The sequence below is a fragment of the Mastigoproctus giganteus genome, chromosome 9 (assembly GCF_048544385.1).
Source record: "Mastigoproctus giganteus isolate SK-2022 chromosome 9, ASM4854438v1, whole genome shotgun sequence".
In the NCBI taxonomy this organism is placed as follows: Eukaryota; Metazoa; Arthropoda; class Arachnida; order Uropygi; family Thelyphonidae; genus Mastigoproctus; species Mastigoproctus giganteus.
The window spans coordinates 95,100,104-95,120,642 of NC_143583.1; positions in this window are offsets into that span (position 1 = coordinate 95,100,104).

Here is a 20,539-nt window from a genome sequence, read left to right on the forward strand (position 1 = left end):
TTTTTGATTACTTTATTCATTTTAGCATTGGTCAAAATGAATGGTCTTCTACTTTTAATATGGTAAGCAGTTCCACTTTCACGAAAATGATATGTCAATTTTGCTACCATCTACTATCCTATGACTGCCACATCTAAATATATCCTGTTAAATTCTTTGGCTACTGTGCATTTGAGCGAATTGCAAAATACTGTTTGTCTGTGAATGCACACTAAATCTGGGACAACATGTTCAGCACCATAAACAGAGCCCTAATGGTGCCGAACATGTAATAACACAATCAGTGCTTATGCTTAACAACATCCTTCTGATGCCATATATTGATGAAAAAAGCAAATTACAACATTTTCATGCAAATATGCAGCAATGTAAACTTTGGGTTTTGTAACTTCTTGATCACCCTGTAGTATGGTTAAAACAATTTAGGATAATGATATATGTGAAATGCAATAATAATTACATTTATTGTAATAATAAAGTTTACAAAAGTATTTCACAACTTTGGTTGTGACAATAATTCTAATTTTTTATGTTTATCACCCCTGAGAATAAGCAAGCAGATATTTTGGCTTAAACCTAAGTTTAGGAAACTATTTTTTGGGTGTCTGCTGAAATGTGCAATTTTAGCTGAGATCTTGTCTAAAGTTAGAGGGGGCAGGTAATGCTAATAATTATAAATAAGGAAAAATGGCTATTCTCTAGATCAAGATTGCAATAATTCATGTAGTCCTAACGAAGAAATTAAGATGATTGTGCATTTAAGAATAGAAAATGCTTTCAGTTATGATTATTTAGTATATTTAGCACGTTCTGTAATGTTTTCCATTTGAACTTTTTAATTTTTTTCCATTGCATGTTAAACCTACAAATATATTTATATTTACAGTCAATTTAAGGCATGTTTTGTGTTATGGTTTGGTCTGGTTTAAATAAAGTGATGTTCTGCAAAATCTATAAATAATTTATTTGGGAAAGATTTTTATTTGTTTACATGTAATATGTATCTTTCAATATTTATGACACTATTTATTAAAATAATGCAAATGTTATGATCTAAGTTATATGATTGATTTTTATATGTATGAAATTATTCAAAAAGAATATTTACTTATCTATAAATTTGGAATGATCTCAAAAGTTTTTATTTGTTTCTGCAGCAGAAATATACAAGAACTTTGAAAAGTTATTGTATATTTCTGGTACTGAAGATTTTAAATGAATGGGAAGCTAATGGTAGAAAATAAGCTTAAATAACTTCAGGTGTTGTGTCAGGATAATAAATTATACAAGGACATATAATCTTAACTGTACTCTTCAATAATAATTAGGAACATCATAAATAAAATTAGTGAATTTGAACTTGTAAAGACATGCAAACTGTATTTTGGGGGGGTCTGCTGAAATGTGCAGTTTTAGCCAGGATTTTGCCTTAGGAGGGGGGGGAGATAATGCTATTAATTAGAAATAAGGGAAAAAAGCTATTCTCTAGATCAAGATTGCAATAATTCATATAGTAAATTAACAAAACGATGATTCATAACAAAAAAATTAGGACAACTAATGCTGACATAATGCAGCTAATGTAAAAATGGTGTCACTCCAAATCAGCAATTGATGCATTTCATGGTTGTGTGTATAATGCCTTTAGGAAGAATAGACAAGTTGAAAGAGGGGGGGGAAATTGCATGCTTCGTATCAAAAGCACTTCAGCATGACTAAAGCTTTCCCAGATTCACAACTTATGCGTGCCAGCATAGAATCTGTGCGGAATGAAGCAGTTAGTGTTAGCCAAATAATGCAAGCCATAGGCCTTTAAAACTATCGGCCTCAACTACCTGCAGAGGCAATTTGTTCATAATCAATAATTTACTGGCTAAAAGAGAACTTCCTACATTCTAGTCTAAACTTCTTTCCTCCATTAATTTGAATTTATGGCCCTTAGTTCGGAAGTTCTTTATAATGGTGAAAATTTTGCCTTCGTTTTACTAAGCCCTCTCAGAGCCTTATAAACCACATTCAGGTCACCTCTGAGGTGCCCGGTTGTTGAGCTCTGTAGCCCACATAGCTGGAGTGTTTCCTTGTACGGTTGCCCCTTTGCCAATCTTACCATGTGAGTTGCCTGCCTTTGGACCCCTTTCAAGAAGTTCTTTTTTCACATAAGGTCTCCATACATGGATGCAGTATTCCAAATGGAATCTTACCACGGCCTATCTCAGACCTAGGCAAACTAGGCATGTGCCTAGGGTTTCAGGTGGTCCATAAATGGCAATGTCCAGTAGTGTAACGATGAACATGAATGCATGTGTTCCTTATAAAATTTGCAAATAAAATATACTTTCTAAATGTAATGTAGCGTCTAGTCAAAATATATATAAATCTAAACATATCTACATATCTATATATATTTCCTTAGAAATATATGCAGATTTATTTGCTTTACATTTTTATATTGTGTAATCCTAATTTTCTGAGGACCCCTATTTTTTTACTATTAAAGTAGGGCACAGGCTTCCCGGAAAATATTTTGCCTTAGGACCAAATACTCCAAATACCCCTGTTCATAATAAACATTTTTTAAGGGGCACCAAAAAACTTTTGCCTAGGGTCCATATCCTCAAGTTAGGCCCTGAGTTTAACAAATGCCTTATAAAGTGGAATTATGACCTATCTCCAGTGGGGGATTACCTATTAAGGCAATGAGGCACATGCCTAGGGGCCCCAGGCTTTGGGGGGTCCCCCAAGCCAAGACATTTTCCTAATAGTGTTCTTAAAGAGATTAATGTTTTCAGTAAACATAAAAAATCTTGATTAATTTAAGCAAAAAATTCAAAAGTACAAAAAACAGGACCAAGATATCGACGAGGAATATTACAACTTTCTGAAAGTGATAAAGCCCAAGAAACCTATAGGGAAACAGAAATCCAAAGAAGAAAAAATTAGTCAAGAAACACTTGTCATGATGAACCAAAGACGACAAATGAAGAGCAAGAAAAACACTGACAGGGAGAAAATTGAGTATACTGAGTTATGCAAAGCCATTAGAAAGAGACTCAGAGAGGACATAAGAAGATTTAACACAAGAAAAGTAGAACAAGCATTAAGGGAAAACAAAGGATTTAAATGAGCAGGAACACAGAAAGACAAATGATACTGAAACTGAAGAATAGCGACGGTGTACTTATAAACAGCAGAGAAGGCATAATTCAAATAGCAGAAGACTACTATAGAGAATTATACAAGGAGCGAGGGAATGATACCAGCAGTGGGGAAGATGGATTGCAAAGTAGCAACACATACGACATACCCGATATTCTTCCTGATGAGGTAGAACATGCATTGAAGAAAATGAAGAATCGGAAAGCCCCGGGGGAAGATGAAGTTACTGTAGAGTTGTTAAAATTGGGAGGAAGAGACATAACACAAAAACTGGCAAGGCTCTTCACAAAGTGCATTAGAAAAGGTGTGATGCCTATGCAGTGGAATAATGCAATCATAGTTTTGCTGCATAAGAAAGGAGATAAATCAGAAATTGCAAATTATAGACCAATTAGCTTGTTATCCCATATCTCCAAGTTGTTCACAAGGGTCATTACTAACAAATTAGAAAGAATACTTGATGAGAATCAACCGAAAGAGCAAGCTGGCTTTAGGACAGGATTCTCAACTATGGATCACCTTCACGTAATATAGTAGTAGTAGTAGTAGGTTCATGAAATTTTTTGAGGTATGTGCAACCATAACCTACTCGAGACAAGATAATCACAGCTAATGGAGAAAGCAAATGAATATAAAACACCATTATGCCTGGCATTCGTGGATTATGAAAAGGCATTTGACTCCATACAGCATAAGGCAATGTTTCGGGCACTGGAAAGACAAGGCATAGATACTCCATATATTATGATTTTGAAGAAAATATATGAGAGTGCTACATCCTTTATTAGACTAGACAAAGACAGTAGCAAATTTAAAATCGAGAAAGGAGTTCGACAAGGAGACACAATATCTCCGAAGCTGTTTACTGCTGCCCTTGAGGAAGCTTTCAGAAGATTAGACTGGTCGCAGAAAGGAGTCAATGTGAACGGAGAGTACCTAAACCATTTACGATTTGCAGATGACATTGTGGTCATAAGCCACGATCCCAAAGAATTAGAGGAAAATCTTAATCAGTTATGCACAGTTAGTAAGGATTTAGGACTAAAGATGAATATGGCTAAAACAAAAGTAATGATGAACAAGTATGCCACAGAAAGGGAAATAATGATTGAAGGAGCAGTAATTGAAAAGGTGGAGTCATATACTTATCTGGGACAAGTTATTAGCTGTAATAATGATAAATGGCTGGAAGTCAAGAGAAGAATAAATTTTGGATGGATAGCATTCAGGAAATATAGTCACATACTGAAGAGCAATATCCCAGTTTGTCTGAAACGTAAAATAATGAACCAATGTATACTCCCCACCATGATTTATGGAAGTGAAATTTGGGCACTCACCAAAAGAATGGAAGAGAAGCTGAGAACTACACAGCGAAGAATGGAACCAATTATATTGGGAATCAGACTGTTAGATAAGAAGAGAAACACGTGGATTAGGCAGCAAACTCAAGTAAAGGACATTCTTATCAAAACTAAAGAACTAAAATGGTTTTGGGCAGGACACATAGCTCGAAGACATGATGACAGATGGACTAAAAAAATAACAGAATGGTACCCAAGAGGAGCTAGAAGAAATCCTGGAAGACAAAGGTGGAGATGGATAGATGAAATTCAAGAGTTTTTGAGTAGTAAATGGATGGCCAGTGCTCAAAACAGAAGGAACTGGAAAGTTGCTGGAGAGGCCTTCATCCTGCAGTGGATTGAAAATGGCTGATGATGATGACCCCTGTTCATAATAAACATTTTTGAAGGGCACCAAAAAACTTTTGCCTAGGGTCCATATCCTCAAGTTAGGCCCTGAGTTTAACAAATGCCTTATAAAGTGGAATTATGAACTATCTCCAGTGGTGGATTACCTATTAAGGCAATGAGGCACATGCCTAGGGGCCCCAGGCTTTGGGGGGGTCCCCCAAGCCAAGACATTTTCCTAATAGTGTTCTTAAAGAGATTAATGTTTTCAGTAAACATCATAAAAAATCTTGATTAATTTAAGCAAAAAATTCAAAAGTACAAAATTTCATTTATTTGCCACCTAACTTTTATTTATTTTTTATTCTTTTTTGGGGGACCCTCCAAATATAATTTGCCTAGGGGCCCCAACTATCCTTAATCTGCCACTGCCTATCTCTTGTGTATAATGTTTGATAAATCATCAATAGGGCAACATGGGCTTTCCTGACTAGCTGTCTACACTGCTCAGAAAACCTCATGTCTGCCCATATCATAACTACCAGATCCCTTTGTTCCTCGGCTGTTTTTAATTCAGCCCCACCAAGTATAATTTATTTGGGGTTGCTATTCCCCAAGGGTAAGGCTTGCATTTTGCTGCATTAAAAATAGCTGCCAGTTTTCTGACATTCCTGAAGCCTGTTCAAGTCATCCTTAAGGAGTGCTGCTTGGCACTGATCATTAATGACTCTACCAACCAACTTCATGATTTTCAATATTACACTCTGAGCTTTGGTACATTGTTTTTCCCCAGTAAGAATCTTTGAACCAGTCCACCTCTGCTTTGACCTCCCTAACCTTATCTCTCGTACTATTACAGATCAACTTGTAGCTATTGTAGGCTTCAGCACTTTTCATTGCTCTGCTGTCCCATGCTATATTTTTCTGCTCTATTAGAACTGCCAGCTCTGCATTTATCGATTTTGGCACACTCCTCACACAGTATTCTTCTAATGGTATGTACACATTCATAGCCCCTGTGATTTTGCTTTAAAGGTATTGCATAAATAAAATGTATTAACCCTCACTCTGTGCAATTTATAGATGCTGTCAAAGTCCCCTCTTCAAAATTAAAACCCCTACCTCTACCTTTAACTACTGCAACAAATTTCTTCATCTTCCAACTAATGCCAGCATGATCACTATCTGCCAATGGTTTCTGTATTTTAAGTCCAGTGATGTCATATTCATGAATAATGAGGTCAAGATTATTCTTATCCCTAGTATTTTCTGTAACATGCTGGTAAAAATAATTTAGTTTATTTAAAAAAAGATGCCCTATTGTGAGGTCATCTCTCACCTTATTCCAATCAATCAGGCAGATTGTAGTTACCCTTAATAAAACATTCATGCTTGCACATAGAGACTCATCATGAGAGTGGGAGTATGTCTGGTACTCCCACTCTCATGATACCTTTGCTTCCAATTAACTCACACCACAGAATCTGTGCTGGCAGACGTAACTTCTGACTCAGCAAAAGCTGCATTTGTGCTTGGGGTGCTTTTGATAAGAAGCATGATCCCACCAACCTATCTTTTCTAAATGCATTATATATACCATAATGGAACTCATCATCCCAATTTCTGGTTGGCACCACATTTCTGTTAGCCCTGTTATGTCAGCATTAGTTGCCCTAACCAAGAGTTTGAATTCAGCCATTTTATTGGCGACCTGACTGTAGACACAGGCAAGACTAAGTATTCTATATTTGACGATCCTGACATCCTTTGAAGTTATTTAGGCTTTTTACCCTAGCTTTAGTTTCCTGCTCATTTAAAACATTGCTACCCTTAGAACATCTTTCCAGTGTTGGCTGATGCAGCAACAAAGAGTTGGATGCAAATGGTTAAGTGATAGTTGTGGTATACTACTGACTGGAACAATGTGAAGTGCCTTTATATGCAAATGAAATGGGCAAGCAAGTCTGAATGTGTTATTCTGACTGATTTCAGTTTATCCTCTTATTGATTGAAATAAAGGGGTGGGAACTCACAATAGAAGAGCAAAATTTTCAAATGTTAATTTGTATCAGCATTTAGGGAAAGTACTAGAGGTAAGAATATTCTCGACCTGATCGTTATCTGCGAACCAAATAACATGATTCACGGCAGTGATGAGCTGACAAAATCTTAACTCATTTTCGAGGACCGTACTTCTTGGAACCCAATGTGCTAAGCTCTTGCGGGGCCCTCTTTAAATATACGAGTCAAAAAAAAAACTTGCATATATAAATATAATCAGAAAAAAACTATTTTTACTGATCAGTTTTAATACACACGTAACATGGTGAAATATAAAGAACAGTATTGAACTAAACTCTTGCACACTGTTCGCACCTCTGGCCTTTAGGCAATAGAGCTGCTGCTGTAGAATGCATAAATTAACTAAAGGGACATTCCACAATTTAGTGGTGTCCATAACACGTATACAACTGACTCCTACATACTGTACCGAGAAGTTGCACTGGTCAACTGCTTTCTTGTGTTCATAGTGGAAAAGATTAGGGCATGTTCCTAACACGGATAGGCGCCTCCGTAGCCAGGTGGGAAGGAGCAGCAGTGCGTAGCACACGCTTCTTAATTAGACCGGGGTTCGAGCCAGTCACCACCAAATACGGAGGGTGCGGAAAGGTCAGGGTATGACCACCGCATATCCTGGAGCAATATGGCCTTAGTTGCTAATGCTCCTAAAAACCAAATAAAAAACAACCACCAACACGGACAATACATCGTGGTCAACCTGTGTTCTACGGTTACACCCTATTAGAGAATTAGGAGGGATTTTCCTTTATTCTGGAAATTAATCTTTTCTTTTGCAGAAGTGAGCAACATGTTCTGCAAGTTGCACCTGTCTGTTTATATGATAGGTACAAGGCCCCTAGTTCAGATCAGGGCATTATAAAAGTAAATTGCTTTAAAATTTCAGATTACAGAAGCCAAGTGAGACCCCCTATGGGGAGGCCCGAGGCTGGCACCTCATACCCCAGTTCATAAGTACAGCCCTGCCCTTTCCCTATAAAAAGTTCTGATTTAAGCGATAAAGTTCTATCCCTTAAATCAGACGAAGGAAAAGAAAGACCTCTATTAAAACTTTGCATTCCTTTGCAGTTGAAATTTATTTTGTATACCATTTTTTTCTACACCGTTTTATGAGATTAAGATTATTCTGTTTTGAGGTAAAGAAAAAAGGTAAACTGCAGCTATTATCAACCCACTGCAGGATGGAAGCCACCTCAGCATTCAATGTTGAGGGAAATGGACCATAATCTGCCACACTGGTCCAGTGCAGGTTGGCAGATCAACTGCATTTAGGAGTCGGGCTTGAACCCCGGGCTACTCGGGTAGCGTGTGCTATTGCACTCCCACTCCTGACCACTCGGCTACAGAGGCCTGCAGTTTTGAGATCATGTTATAATATTTGCTTGTGTAAAAATTTTTAATAACTGGTTTGCACAAACTGGCTATAGCTCATCGCTGGTTCACAGCACAGGAACCATTAGCAGCAATCATGCAGTGATCATACAGACCATAGTTAAAAAAAGAGGATGGAGAAAGTGGTGGTATTTGTTAAAGGTAAAGGCATGGGGTTTAATTTCAGGTAAGGTATCAGTTTAAGATGCTACATGGCTTTGCTCAACTAGGCAAATAGCAGAGGGAGATTTAATGTTTTAATTATGAAATATCATTAAATCAATAATCACAGAGGCCATGAATGCATTTTTACCATTAAGAAAATATAGCAAGAAGAGGATGCCAAGATGGATGAGTACAGAGCTAGCCAGCCTAGAGCAGAAAACGATGCCGAGGAACAGTTAAGTTACCGAGTGGCGAAAATTTCGAAGCCCATACAGCTGCTAGTTGATATGTAATAATTATTAGCTACATGGTGCAAGAAAGCCTGAGGCTTATGCTGCACCAGCCAAAAAAAAAAAAATTCTGAATTACCCTGAGAGAGAGAGAGTCAGAAGTAGAAGGGAATCACCAAGGAGGAGAAGAATGATGATATCCAGCTCAGGATCTTGGGTGTGCCAGGCCTATACTCACCAGATGTGGGCCCCTGGGTTTATTTTATTTTATTTTAATACTAGAAAAAAGTTTGGCGAAGGCTGATTATAAGAAATCACTAAAAGAGCAAAGACAAGGATACGAAGTTCGTGTATACCAGGGGTCGGCATCCTTTTTTGAGTGAAGAGCCATGTTTGATCTAATTAAAAAAAAAAGAATCCAAAGAGTGCACCTCAGCTCGAGCTTGGAGGAGGGGGAGTGGGATGAGGGAATTTTTTAAGAAATGGAACAGAGTGGGAAGGTGTTTTATTAAAAAATATTTTGAAATAGTATTTATTAATACTAAAAAAATGTACCACATCCAATTTGGTACAAATTAATGTGACTTGGTGCTCAACTTAGCATATCAACAACTGCAGTGCGATGGGGTGTGGCGTTATCATTCATAAACATGAACTCGGGGCAATGGCACCTCCGAACTCAGTACAATAGTGCGTGTAGCACAGTGGTATCGTCACCGTCCTTCCCACACCGGGTGGAAAAGGCCCTGGTTCGAATCCCGTCGATGACGAGAGGAACTTTAATGGGCTTTTTTCACAGCAAGAGGAAGAATGCCATCAACATTCAGGTTACTAAATCCATTCAAGGCCTTAAACACATCAATTAGATCTCCACGCCTCAATTAGATCTCCAGACACTGAAATTTGCAGAACTGAAGCTTTTCTTAGTAAGAGCACCCTTTTGTTCCCTTCACCAACCTGCTTGCCCTTCTCTGCACCATTTCCAGTAGATCTGCATACTTCGTAAAGTGAGGCCTCCAGACCTGTATGCAGTACTCAAGATGCGGCCTAACCATGGTCTTGTACAAAGAGATAGTCGCCTCCTTATCCCTGCTAGCAAAGGTTCTGTATATCATTGAAAAACTCCATGAGCTGTCCTGGCAACCTGTCTGCACTGCTCAGAGAATTTCATATCTTACTGCACAAGTACCACCAATTCTCAATATTTTCCACTACCTTGAGTGTAGCACCACACAGTTGATAAGCTACTCTGGGATTATTTGGTACTCACATACAATGCGTTCATTTGTTAATGTTAAACTTCAACTGCCACTTCTCATCCTATCGAACTAATTTTCCCAGATCTTGTTGCAATAGCCCTCTCTCATTCTTTTCATTAACTACCCTGTCAACCTTTGCATCATCTGCAAATCTGACATACCTTCATTGGTATCATTAATAAACACAACAATGGGCCCAGCACTGAACCCTGGGGGATTACACTAATAAGATTAGTCCACGAAGAGCAGTGTCCATTGATAACAGCTGTCTCCTCCCACTCAAACATCCCTTTATCCATCGCAGTAATTTACCCTTAATGCCAGTTTTTTTTTCCATAAAAAGGAAGGGCAGTGGACAACAACGATGCCATCCACTACTCTACTTGTGAAGACCTAATGTGATCAGCAGTGTTTCGATATTAGCCTTTTATCAGCTGCAATATGATGGTGGCCACTGACACTGTTCTTTCCTTACAGTGTGGAAAGGCCTTTGTTTGAGTTCTGTTTGGCTGGAGGAAGTTTGGTGAGCTTTCTTCGACTGCCACTACATTACTTGGTTCCAAGAATTAGTGTTTGATTTCGTTAATGGAAACTCGGGTATTTCACATCACGAAGTATATAGAATGCAAATGATTATGAGATGATATGCTGACGTCTCACAGCCTTTGAAATTTAAACAACCATGAGCCTTAGTCATGATTTTTGGTAGTAGCAAAACTACAAATTCTTTTCCTTTCCCTCAAGGTTCATGAATGGGCTGCCTGTGCATTTACAATCATGAAAAACCAACGATCAGGCTCGCCTGACACTTTCTCTGCGCGGTAGCGTAGTGGTTATACTCACCGTCCTCCTTACTCCAGGTGGCAAAGGCCCGGGTTCCAATCTCGTCAAGGACGCAAAGAAATGTCTATGGGCTTTTTCACTCCGTGGCTAGGTTAGTCAAAAGTACTGCATATGGGTAGCAGAAACCCCAGAGTAACGTACCAACTGTGTGGTACCTTACTTTGGGGTTGGAAAATGTACTACACTCTGGGTAGTGGAAAACAAAAAAAAATCTGGGGGTAATTATGCAGTCAGATATGAAGTTCTCTGAGCAGTGCAGACAGGTGCCAGGACAGCTAATGGGATTTCGTCAGTGATGTACAAGAATTTTGCCAGCAGGGACAAGGAGGTGATTATCCCTTTTTATAAAGTAATGGTCAGGCTACATTTTGAGTACTGCACAGGTTTGGAGGAGGCCTCATTTTACGAAGGATGTAGAGCTTCTGGAACGAGTACAGAGAAGAGCAACGAGATCGGTGAGGGGAACAAAGGGGTGCTCACACCAAAAAAGACTTAAGTTCTGCAAACTGCAAATTGCACCTCATTCAGATTTCCCTGCAGGTGTCTCAATACTAGACACCTTCAGGGAAATCTGAATGAGGTGTTTAAGGCTTTGAATGGTTTGAGCGATCTCAATGCTGATGGGACTCTTCCACTTGCTCAGATTGCGCACTTGAAGGAACATAAGTTGAAATTGAGGAAGGACGGTTGTAGAATAGACGTGTGGAAATTTACCTTTAGTCAGCGAGTGGTTGATTGCTGGAACAAACTTCCATCTGTTGTTGTGGAAGTTGATAGAGTAAAGGAATTCAAAAAAGAACTAGTAACCTATTGGAGAGAATGAATAGGTAAAATGAGACGTGTTGTGTGTGTGTGGTTTTTTTTTTTTTTTTTTTTTTTGGCTTATGCTGTATAAGCTTGTTTTCTTTCATCATATGCCACTACTAATGCTAATTGGTTTCACACATGAACAGTAAGGTTTTTACCCAGAAACTCGTGTATAACAATATAGGCAAATCGACCAGAGAACACATGCAATTTATGGACCCATTACACAAGGGCAGATGAGTTCGTTCTCGGGTTAATTTGTCTTTTACGATTACTCACTTTCCATTTTCCCCCTTGACATCATTTTGGATTTGAAGCTGCTACCCTAATATTATTACATGGCCCTAATATTACAGTTTTTTCCGACCTTTCGGAATCTGCTCACAAATTTCGTAACTCTCAATATTTTAACTCTATCAAGTTTATTTTTTTGTCTTATTCTCGCAACGAATTAAACATGCAGATTTTTTTAAAACTTTATCTCTCGATACCCTGCTTTATCAGCAAAAATAGTAAGTGGATATTGCATGCCGTTATCTGGCTGTATGCTGCAATCACACTGATAACTGCTACAGTAGCCGAGGTGTCAGGCACGACGGTGCATAAGTAAATGTGCTTTGAGTGACCGGGCTTCAAGCCCGTGACTGTTAAATACGGTGCTGTTTCTCTTATGTTCTGTATCTTGTGAATTCGTGTGGTCGTTCCGGAATATAAACAGAAATTTATTTTATTTATTAAGAAGTATTCCTGTATCATTGTCTTTCGTGTCAACGGTTTATCATGATTGGCTTGCTTACACTTTCTGTCAGCTTTGTACTGTTTTTGCTGTATTTTTTAAAGAAAGGTAAGTTTATTCAGAAGATTTATATATTCATATGTTTATTTTCGGGACCAGTCACGATGAAGGTTAAGTGAAGTAAAATATAACAGAACAATACATTCTACAGCAGACACCAGGTAGTAGCTATTTATTGCTATTGAGTTATTGTGTTACTTGCAGTGCGTGAGTTTTATGCAGCCAACTGAAAATATTGGTCACTAACTGAAACATCATTGGTGTTATCTCTTTTCGAAAACCAGCAATGTAATCCATTATATTGATATTTCAAGTACCCCGATATCGTTTTCTATTTCAGTTATCTCTTAAAGAAAACGTTCACCTTATTCCTCTTTCACAACCTTTGAATCCTCTTGGGTAGAAGGCCATATACGAGAAGTTTATTTATATAACTATGGCTTCTTCAGCTCCGCAATTTAGCAATACTGTATTCTGTAACCCGGTTTGGTTAGAGAATATCGTATTGCTAAATTTTTCTCTTTTCTGCTTCTTCTTTTTCCCACGATGCAGTCTTCCACTTCGAGAGATATTCAGATGTTCAGCTTTCTGCATGACAATTTGTGTTTATAATGCCTGAAACATTGCTTTCTTAAATAATTTTCATAAACCTCTGTTCTGTCTAATTTTTATTTTCTGTTCCATTATTTTTTAGACTTATACATAAACTGAATTTACACGATTTACAAATTAAACACCACTTACTCGTATACTAAAACTATTATGTTGTACTATAGTTAAAAATAAAAATGCTGCCTTAAAAATATATTGCATTAAAAACAGATAAATTAATAAACCATTCAGTTTATTCATAAATGACCTATTCAACCATAAATAGCTTACTTCAACCATAAATAGCTTACTCGTCAAAATATTATTTATACTGTAAATTTTAAGTAATATTCAACAAATGTGGACACATGTTGTGTCTTATGTACGGCGGCACCTAAATGTTAGCTCAACTCCGCGACGGTACACTGTGATGAATACAGAACTCTATAAAATGGTCGAATATGAGTATGATGTTATGTCTGGGAAGTGTGTATCTTGGACTGTTGTTTCGTTGTTTTTGGCACTTAGCTACTAGGGATCAACCATCACCTCCCTAGAACCCGTCCACGCCACGAGGAGGCGGGCCACTATAACACGCGTACTGTCAAACGAAAGTTCCAGTACTACTGGGAGCCGAGACCAGTGGTGCTAGCAAAAAAAACCAAAAAAAAAAAAAAAAAAAAAAAACAGGCAAATAAAAGTAATAAATACAAACAAATAAAAAAAATAGGCAACGAAAACAAAAAAATAAATAAATAAAATAAAATTAATAAACACAAACAAATAAAAAATAAATAAATAGACAAAAAAGGGATATAATTAAAGAAAGGTAAATAAATAAAGAATTAAATTCATACAAAAAAATTCAGTTAACAAAAAAAATCATCAGGAACACCGAATTCTGCAGTCGTCATGTAACCTAGTCAGGGACTTGCAATCAGCAGTCTAGTCGTTGGAGAAATCAGAAGGTAAAGCCTAGTTGTGTAATAAAATTTCAAGTAGACTTGGCCAGGATGACATATGGCAAAAGAAGAGACACAGTCTGTTTGATGCCAGAATCACGTGTAGAAAACATATATAATCAACAATAAGAAATTACAATTGAGTTATAAGACGAATATATGATAGTAGGGAAGCCGGTTAGCTGGTGCCGTCTGTTAAAGACTTCTTTTGCAAATTCTTGGAAGATTTCAAAAGTTTCCTTATTTGAAATTAAATCATGTTCATTGCCTGGAGAAATACGACAAGATGAAGTTGAGATCTATTGCCGAAAGTCTTGGTAGATTGGGCAAGAATAAATCACGTGTTGCCAATCCTCGATGCCACCGCATAATCAAGAATCTGTAGCGGTGAGATTAAACTGTAGGAGCTTCGCATGTCGATGACTGTATTGTTCGGGAAACCGGAAATATATTGTGCAAAATGGATAGGTGGACTAAGACTGGGGTATGACTGCCAGAAGCAAAAGTTGATGAACTGTAGAGCAGAATATAACCTTTTTACAGGAACAAAAGGTGATATTGTTGTACATAGTGGTACTAACAACTTACTCAACAAGTATAGGGCAATGTCGAAAAAAAAGTCCCGAGTTAGGGTTAAATTTGAAAGTGTTTGCAATTCTGCCCAGATACGATAGGAGGGAATATATGATGAGAGCCTTGTCAATCAATTCGGCCCTGGAGTGATTGTGCAAGGCTCATGGGGTAGCCTTTTTCTCGGCGTGGTCTGTGCTTGTTATTTGGAAAGACTGTTTCTACAGGGATGGGACACACTTAAATAGAAAGGGTGCAAGAATGTTTGCTGATGGTAGCACCATCAATGGTCTCACTGATGATACTATCGAGGCAGTGTTAGGTGGGTGGGAAAACTGCTAGCTTGGAAGGGGGATTCACAGACTAATAGATAAGCAATACCTACAGGCAGAGGTAAAAGTGATTCTTGCAAAGCTTCTACTGGAACGAGCAGCAGGTTTGAATGCATGGTTCTGGGGACTTCAAAGACTGCTGGGAGCCATCATTAAACAAGTAAATACGAGAGGTGATCATTTATTTCGTGGACTCGTGCAAGATCCTCTCTTAATTGTCATCATCTGAATCATCTGTGAAATACTCTCCCTTGAACTTTACACACTTTCGCTACCGTCGTACTCACGCATTAACTGCTTCTTGCAAACTATTTTTCGAAAGACTGCAAAAGGCTTCCGTTGTGGCTCCGTCTGCGAGCATCGTTGTGTCGGACGCAAAACGCTTGCCTTTCAGCGCCTTCTTCAGACATGTAAGGAATAAATCAAATGGGGCTACTAAGTTCGGTGAATAAGGGGGATTTGGCAGAACTTCGGCACCTATGGCAGGGACCACTGCCTGCACAATGTTAACCGTATAGGGCCTGGCATTGTCCTGATGAGGAAACCACTTCACACCGGAAAGTTCGGTCACAACAGAATAGGGCAGTCCTTCCAAGACACTCAGTACCATATGCTTTATTCATCTCTTTAACTGTTTCCGATGCATTTAAGCCCCGTCTGACATACAGCTGTTCTGTATATCCAACATGATACTTGCTTCAAAACGATCGTCATTGACACGCGGCTTAAAACACGCTCTTCATGCAACTCTAGCTTGACAACCGCACACAGAGTCTGCTCAGTAGTGATCATGGAGAGTCCCTCTAGGGGCAGTTATGGAAAGTTCGCGCGGTAAATATAAAATCTTTAACCAGTCCGCGAATTCAATGATCACCCCTCGTGCATGGGCTATGTTAGAGCAACTAAGAGTAAGAACGTGCATATATAAGGCATGTACACCAATGGTTGGAACATAGTAAATAAATTTGTTGAATTTGAAGTGCTAGTGAAGACACGAAATGTAGGCATTGTTGGGATTTCAGAGATGTGGTATCACTCAGATGTAAGGGATGCAGAATTTGAATTTGGCGATTACAATGTATGATATTAACATTAGCTTAGGCATATGGTGCAAGAAAGCACGCTTATACAACATCAGCCATCAGCCAAAAAAAAAAAAATATATATATATATAATATAAAATAAAAAATTGTACATACAGAAAGGACAGACAGAATAGGTCTTAATTAAAAAGCGCATAAAATCTAAGGCAGTGCATCCAGTTGACATGGAGTATTAGTGTTAAGTCAGTTTGGCGTCACATAAGAAGCAAAAATGAGAGTAGGAATGTGTAATAGGCGTAATAACTCACATGAGTACAACGAACAGCTGTACAGAGAAACAGGGTGGGCCAATAAATCAGAATGCCTTATAATAGGGGATTTTAAATTTCCAGATATTGATTGAAACTTGTGGGTTGGTCACTCACAGACCAGCAAGAATTTTGTGGATTTATTGGATGACTGTTTTCTACAGCAGCATATTAAAGATACAGTGTATTGATTTGGGGTTTACCAGCAAGGGTAAAGGGAAGGGTGATTACAGTGGTCTTAGACAGTTTTTAAATTCTGCACAGTGAGACCACTGATGATGCTACCATCAGCAAATTCTAAATGGGAAGCATTCAAGGTATTAATCATGGAAGCTACTCAAATTTTCATATCAACTAAGAAATACTCTTCAAGGTTTAAGCCCAAATGGATCTCAGATGAAATAATGAGATCCGTGGCAAAGAAGAAAAATGCATGGATGCATATAAATTATCATGCGACACAGAAGCTTGTGGTAGATATAAGCTAGTCTTAATCAAGTCATAGAGGAGATTAGGCGACAATGTCAGATTATGAGAAATCTTTGGCAAAGGTGCAAAGAAAAACAGCAACGGCATCTTCACTTATGTAAACTCTAGAAGGAAGGGTTCAAATCAGTTCTCCAGAAGGAAGGGTTCAAATCAATTCTCTAGAAGGAAGGGATCAATTTGGTTAACTTGATATCGATGGTTCGACAATTGACAGTTGATGATCCTGATCACGTTGCCGACAAACCGAATGAGAATTTTGCATCTAAATTCTTTGAATTCTTTAGGGAAACAGAGGTCAGAAATGGTTGAAGTTAAACATAAGAAAGGCACTTAAGAAAGGAAATCCAATTAAAAGGGGTGGATGGGAGCTATTCAATTATATTAAGGGAGGCAGCGAAGGAAGTAAGCAAACCTCTAGCCATAATTATGAGAGCATCCTTGGATTCAGGGGAGGCCTCGCGGACTGGAAATGTGCGAATACATCCCCGATTCACAAAGCATGATCAAAGAGTGACACGAGCTCTTTAGCCTCTCTCTTTTACTGTTTTAGCCCATCTCTTTAGAAAATCCTTGGACATATACTACCTGCTACCAAGAACGTTACACTTGCGACTGTCCTGCAGATAGTTCTTCTACAGTTAAGATGTAGTGTAGTATCAATAAACAAAGTTACAAGGCTTCTTTATTATTATTATTTTTTTTTGCTTTTTACAGGGCCTTCATTTTTCACTTTCAAAATTGGATATCTCGTTATATCGCTGTCACATTATAACGAATTGTCCCGGTTTGGGTTGCACAAAATGTGGTCAATTTATCTACAAAAAAAAAAAAAAAAAAAAAAAAAATAGAAAGGTTAATCATTGAAAACAAAAATCTTATGTAATATACAATAGATTTGTATCTCCAGCTATGTCTATAGGGTACCATTAATTAATAAATTTATTATTTTTTATGCTTAATAAATGTCCACTCTGTATTTTATGCATTTCTTCTTTATTTATTATGTCTCCAAGCCGAATATGTAACTCCAGATAAGTCGCTGTTTTTGTATCTCATTCACGCCGATTAAGATGGAGGCCACTGTTGATATGCAACATTCACAGAGTGCTGAACAATGGATTGATTTGCAATCACATGTGAACAAATATGAAATATGTTTTATAATCCCAATAAAGATAAGAAGGTCACAAATTCCAAATGTTGCACAATCAATAGTATGGAGCTCATATTCATGTGATTTTTTTTTTTTTTTTTTTTTTGACTCTTTCAAACGTTAAAGCTTTAACTCCAATACGTAAATGTATTAAGTTACAGTGGCGGACAAAAAGAACTGCATCACTTGTGAATTTTGAAAAATAATGTGTTTTGCGCTGCATTGTGGGTTGCAGAAATGTTCGAAATGCATTTTTTAGATGGGATATATATATCTCTGTGAATGAAATCCAATTAAAAGACTCCACCTGATATACCTAATTCTCCTAAATATCTTCCCAAAGGGTAAAATGCGTAATTAATGGAAATATGAGAAATCATGCAAATGGCAATCATGACAACCAAACATACATTTTATTGCATTTACGTGTACAAACTGAAATGACAAGTTACCCTAATAGTATTACGTACTGTAAATCAGCAAAATAAGTCCTCAATATTTTGTTGTTCCTCCTCGAGCTAATCAACTTCTGGATATACGGTTGCCCAATTTCGTGGTAGCTCTCCTGCAGCTGAATCTTATTTTTTGGCTTCTTTTGAGCAATTTTAGGCGACATTATGTGCCAGCAATTGTCAATATAGTTCAAATCTGTTCTGTTGCCGGGCCAGTCCAACACTGTAATGCCAGCATTTCTGAGCTATGACTGCACCTTAAGGAAGAAAAACGAGGGAAAACATTGGTGTATGTTTTAAGCCGTGTGAGACAAGAAGACAAACTCATCATTAAATCTAAATAGCATAAAACTTACCCATTTTGCTGTGTGGCAAGGTGCTGAGTCCTGTTGAAAATGCAGTTTTGGACGTCTGTGTGGTGATCCCTAATAACGGGTTTCAGGCACTCCTCCAAAGATAGCAGTGTAGATTTCTGAATTCACCTTTCCGTTAATAAAATTAATTGCTCCACCCCTTTTCTTGTTATGCATCCCCAGACCATCTGACCAGCGGGGAACTTTACAGTCGGTGTTATGCAGCCAGGATGGTATGCCTCCGATTTTAGCCTTCTGACATATCCCTTCCTATCCGAGCCATGCAGGTTGAATTTTGATTCGTCAGAAAAGATGACGGTGTGCTATTGATCTTTTGTACATGAAACATGCGTTTTAGCCCAAGCAAGGCGCTTCTTCCTCATTTATTGGGTCAAAAAAAAAAGGCTTCTTCTTGGGCCGATAGGCATGCAGACCACATTCCCAAAAGCTGTCTTTGGAGAGTTCGTGTACTTGTTTCAACATCAGAGGCCATCTCAAAGTCCAGTTTTAGATCAGGAGCACTAACATGGCGATTACGAAGACATAGCCATTTCAAATATCAATTTTGGGAAGGCGTAGTCACTCTCTTACGGCCTGATCCAGGTATTCTCTTCACATCAGCGGTTTCACGCTTTAATTTCAGCACCCGGGATACTGTTGACTGATGGCAGCCTATTTTATTAGAGACAGCATGCGTAGAAAGCCCTTCCTGGGACAGAGCCACAGCTACACTTTTTTTTCTTGATGTCAACTGAACATATGGAGCCATGTTTACACCTTCGCAAAACAGAATACTAATGATCGTGTGGGCCCTTCCAACGCCGTGTTTGTAGAAACGGCTGATGCAATACCTTCCAATTACTGTCTGATGCAATAGAAGCCTTATCTGACGCAATACTATTGCTTTGTGACAAACAAAATGACTGTAATCAAACAATATCTTATACGTTTCACTACAAATGTTATTTTTTTTAACGTGATGAAGTTTTTTTGTCCGCCACTGCAGCTGTCTTGTACAATTATTTATTTATTTATTTTTATTATTTTTGTGGTGTATGCACATATTTAGAGAAGTGCCGATAACGTTCTGTTATCATGAGTTCTTTAGCATACAGTCTTTTTCTCTCAATGACTTTTTTTTAATCTGTCAAACAAATATTTACATGCAAGAATGACCTATTAATTTTTTTTTTTTTTTGCGAAAACGAGTATTGATAACCAGCGTGTTGAGAAATGACCTAATTCTTCCCGTGATGTCGTTTATCTTGAAGAGAGCTAGGATTATCTCCTCTTGAAGTTTATAATCCTAAAAAATAGCCTGCCACTCGCTAAATATAAACGTTTTCAGAAATAGAGACCAATTTGAAAGTAGTTCACAAGAAACTGCATAGTGATTATATGCTTACAACTTTGGAAGAATATAACTTTTTGATCCTGTTTCGCTGGATGTAAAATAATACGAATTAAGGTTAATGCGATTTGATCTTGTTCTTTGTGCAGTATAGCCTCATAAATCTGGAATCCCTGGGACCCAGAATATTACCAGATATTTGAAAATTCCGGCATGTTTGAAGGTTATGCACGTAGCCTTAGTATTCAGCGATCATTTATCAACATTAAACCGAAATGTTAATCTGTGTTGCCGTATCGGTTCAGTGGGTAACGTCTGAGAACTGAAAGTCGAAGGTTCGAATGCTGCCTCCGGTATGGATACTGCGATTGTCCAATTATTTTTGATACGAGGTTCAACAGTGCGATATGATTTCGGCAATGGAACCGCCTAAATTAAATACATACTACATTACTATTAAGCATTGTACTGGGAACTAATTTGGAATGTCTTTGAATGAATTTGAAATATGCAAAACAGAAATGAATTGTCGTTTGGA